The 4,750-nt window shown below is 42.9% G+C and overlaps 1 non-coding gene across 1 annotated transcript; it reads right to left on the bottom strand.

Moving 5' to 3' along the window:
* Positions 1-4,072: 4,072 nt before the first annotated feature.
* TRNAY-GUA lies at positions 4,073-4,144 on the bottom strand. The gene has a single exon. It is a non-coding gene; the product is annotated as a tRNA-Tyr (tRNA).
* Between the last annotated feature and the right edge of the window lie 606 nt (positions 4,145-4,750).

Below are 4,750 nucleotides of genomic sequence, written 5' to 3'. Positions count from 1 at the left end.
TATCTATTATATATATATAATATCTATATTATATATAGATATATAAACTTCAAAAAGACAACAAAATTATAGAAATTTTAGTTTTAAAAAACCCACTGACTAAGTCCCACCTTGAATTCTGAGATTGATGCTGAATCTCAGAACTCAGCCTCTGTGCTGAATCAAACCTCAGAGACAATGTTTTGAGTGTTTTAATCTTTTGACTGGGCTTCCCTGGTGGCTCAGTGGCAAACAATCTGCCTGCAATGCAGGAGATGTAGGCTCGATCCCTGGGTCAGGAAGATCCTCTGGAGAAGGAAGTGGCAACCCTCTCCAGTATTCTTGCCTGGGGAATCCCATGGACAGAGGAGCCCGGGGGGCTACAGTCCATGGGGTCACAAAAGACTTGAACACAACTTATTAACTAAACAACAACAATCTTTTGGCTATGCTTCTTGGGCTTACCAGGTGGCACTAGCAGTAAAGAACCTGCCTGACATTGCAATGAAACATAAAACACGCAGGTTCGATCCCTGAGTCGGGAAGATCCCCTGGAGAAGGGAATGGCAGCTCACTCCAGTATTCTTGCCTGGAGAATCCCATGGACAGAGAAGCCAGGCAGGCCACAGTCCAGGGGGTAGCAAAGAGTTGGACGCAACTGAAGTGACTCAACACGCACACACTTGGCATGCAGGATCTTAGTTCTCCGACCAGGGATCGAACTGGTGCCCCTTGCATTGGAAGTGTGGAGTTATAACTACTAAACCATCAGGGAAGTTCCTCAGCCATGTGTCTCCCTTTGCCTAGCAAAGCAATAAAGCTATTATTTTCGGTGTTGTGATGTCCTTAGTCACTCAGTCCTGTGCGACTCTTTGTGACCCCATGGACTGTAGCCTTCCAGGTTCCTCTATCCATGGGGATTCTCCAGACTACTTCACTTAAAACTGTCTCTGAGATTCAATTTGGCACTGGTGCACAGAGGTCGAGTTTTAGCATCAAGTTAAGCCACAACAGAACCCAAGTAAGACAGTAGGTGTTGCAAGAGGGCATCAGAGGGCAAACACACTGAAACCAGACTCACAGAAAATTAGTCAATCTAACCACACTAGGACCACAGCCTTGTCTAACTCAATGAAACTAAGCCATGCCCATGGGGCCACCCAAGACAGGTGGGCCATGGTGGAGAGGTCTGACAGAATGTGGTGCACTGCAGAAGGGAATGGCAAACCACTTCAGTATTCTTGCCTTGAGAACCCCATAAACAGTATGAAAAGGCAAAATGATAGGATACTGAAAGAGGAACTCCCCAGGTCAGTAGGTGCCCAATATGCTACTGGAGGTCAGTGGAGAAACAACTCCAGAAAGAATGACTCATTGGAAAAGACTCTGATGCTGGGAGGGATTGGGAGCAGGAGGAGAAGGGGATGACAGAGGATGAGATGGCTGGATGGCATCACTGACTCGATGGACGTGAGTCTGAGTGAACTCCAGGAGTTGGTGATGGACAGGGATGCCTGGCGTGCTGGGATTCATGGGGTCGCAAAGAGTCGGACACGACTGAGTGACTGAACTGAACTGAACTGAAGCCACGACAGAAGCCTCTCCTAAAATGCAAGGTTTAAACAATAATGCCACGAGAACAGGAAACTTCTTCTTCATGCAAATGAATTTTGTTCTCAAAGACAGCAAGTGAACTGACAAGAGGAGAACAAGGTCTACTTGATGGCAGGCAACTCTGATTCTAGTAATCAGATCTTTTCCAGAAGTTTTCTGTCTTAAAGTTCATGCAGTTCCAATCAACTGCTCAATAGGGTCTTTTTTTCTTAAACTTGGAAGCTCTCCTAACCTTCATCTGGAAGAATAAACAAATGAAAACAACATGGATACTCTTAAGAAAACTGAGGCAGGGAGCGAACTTCATCCATTCTGTCACTAAAACATAAAGCAGTAAGACTGAAAACTTTCTGGGGCTGGTATGATGACTGAATTGACAAACCTCTCATGGCAACACGGTGACCTGTAAATGGATACTAGTATGTATAAAATATGAATTGTGTTATTTCACAAATCAATTGGGAAGGAAAGATCATTCCATAAATTGTACTGGGCTGAATAGCTAGCAATTGGGAGAAAAATCAACTCATGTCTTCACCTCACATCATAAATTAAAAATAAATTTTAGGATATGTAAAGAGACAAAAAAAAATCAAGCTTTAGATGCATTAAAAGAAAATAGAATTAAATATTTTTCAAACCTTGGAAAAGGGTGAATTTCTAAGCTTGAAAACAATAGAAGAAATAAAAATCTAACAACATAAAAACAATTTTGAAAGTTAAAAAGGCAAACAGTAAACTATCAATAACTTATGGGAAGACGCCAATAACTAAATAATTCACAATAGATATAAAAATTACTAAGACTTTAATAGATAAACCAGCAAAGAGCATGGGCAGAACATTTACAGAAGAGCCATTACGACTATTTGTAAACAAACAGACAAAAAAGAAGTTCACCAGCAGATGTGACTCTAAAAAGCAACAAATGAAACAAATTTATATCCTTCTTACCCTTTTAATTGGCAAACTTAAAAAGTGATGATACTTATTAATATAGAAGGGACAGAAACAGGAACATGCTTATGCATTCCTAGTGACATTTCACGTGGATACAACCTTTCAGAAAGTAATAAATTTGACAAAATGTGGAGAAGGAAACAGCAACCCACTCCAGTGTTCTTGCCTGGAGAATCCCAGGGACAGAGGAGCCTGGCAGGCTGCAGTCCATGGGGTCGCACAGAGTTGGACACGACTGAAGCGACTTAACAGCAGCAGCAGCATCAAGAAGAGAAAAAAATCTCATGCCTTTTTATCCAGGGCCCCTTTTCTGGAGATAAAGAAAATAAAAAGCATGGAAAAAAACCATATCCACCAGGACAACCATAAAATAATGTTTATAAAAGATCTGAAGCAACTAAATTACATAATAAGAAGAAATTCATTCAGTAATGCATAGTATATTATATGCACATATTGTATGCATTAGTAATGCTATATATTGCAACTCTGCTTATTTAACTTATATACAGAGTACATCATGAGAAACGCTGGGCTGAATGAAGCACAAGCTGGAATCAAGATTCCCAGGAGAAATATCAGTAACCTCAGATATGCAGATGACACCACCCTTATGGCAGAAAGTGAAGAAGAACTAAAGAATCTCTTGATGAAAGTGAAAGAGGAGAGGGAAAATGTTGGCTTAAAACTCAACATTCAGAAAACTAAGATCATGGCATCTGGTCCCATCATTTCATAGCAAACAGATGGGGGAACAATGGAAACAGTGACAAACTTTATTTTGGGGGGGCTCCAAAATCACTGCAGATGGTGACTGCAGCCATGAAATTAAAAGATGCTTACTCCTTGGAAGGAAAATCATGACCAACCTAGCCAGCAAATTAAAAAGCAGAGACATTACTTTGCCAACAAAGGTCCATCTAGTCAAAGTTATGGTTTTTCTGATGGTCATGTATGGATGTGAGAGTTGGACTATAAAGAAAGCTGAGCGTGGAAGAATTGATGCTTTTGAACTGTGGTGTTGGTGAAGACTCTTGAGAGTCCCTTGGACTGCAAGGAGATCCAACCAGTCCATCCTAAAGGAAATCAGTCCTGAATATTCATTGGAAAGACTGATCCTGAAGCTGAAACTCCAATACTTTGGCCACCTGATGCAAACAATTGACTCATTGGGAAAGACCCTGATGCTGGGAAAGACTGAAGACGGGAGGAGAAGGGAACAACGTGGATGGCATCACCATGGACATGAGTGGACATGAGTCTGAGTCAACTCTGGGAGTTGGTGATGGACAGGGAGGCCTGGCATGCTGCAGTCCATGGGGTCTCAAAGTATCAGACACAACTGAGCAACTGAACTGACTGAATGTATAAAGAAAGAAAGAAAGAAAGATAGTGAAGTTGCTCACTCGTGTCCGACTCTTTGCAACCCCATCGACTGTAGCCCACCAGGCTCCTCTGTCCATGGGATTCTCCAGGCAAGAATACTGGAGTGGGTTGCCGTTTCCTTCTCCAGGGGATCTTCCCAACCCAGGGATCGAACCTGGGTCTCCTGCATTACAGGCAGATGCTTTATCCTCTGAGCCACCAGGGAAGCCCATAAAACTTAGCAAATGATAGTTTGAAGGGAAAATTTTGAATGGATGAAATATACATATGGTAGAACATTTTTCAACTCAATGCAGCTATAGTTTAGAGTTATTTCCCGTCCTTTTCTTACCAATCTCCTTCTGATAACAGCACTTCTTTTCTTTGGACAATCATTCTCAATCCTGTGTGATCCTGGTGGGAATGTGCCTTGTGATGACGCAACCTCATCTCTGCCAACTGGTGAGCATATGACCCAGCTTGGTCTAGTGACCATATGACACCCCCCGGGCATGGTAATCAGTCAGAGGAAGGATACGTTTTTCTTGTCTGACCAATTTGAGTCATTTCCTGGACTTTTCCGAAGTGAAGGTGCCCACTAAGTCGCTTCAGTCGTATTTGACTCTTTGCAACCCCGTGGACAGCAGCCCACCAGGCTCCTCTGTCCATGGGATTCTCCAGGCAAGAACACTGGAGTGGGTTGCCATTTCCTCCTCCGGGGGATCTTCCCAACCCAAGACTGAACCCACTTTCCTCACAACAGCCTGCATCGGCAGCGGGTTCTTTACCACTAGCACTGCCTGGGAAGCCCCGGAGTGCAGGCAGGCAGAGA

This window comes from Bison bison, unplaced genomic scaffold, assembly GCF_000754665.1.
Source record: "Bison bison bison isolate TAMUID 2011002044 unplaced genomic scaffold, Bison_UMD1.0 scf7180017864146, whole genome shotgun sequence".
NCBI lineage: Eukaryota > Metazoa > Chordata > Mammalia > Artiodactyla > Bovidae > Bison > Bison bison.
The sequence above is the reverse complement of the archived record's forward strand: the minus strand, read 5'-3'. Positions and strand labels throughout refer to the sequence as shown.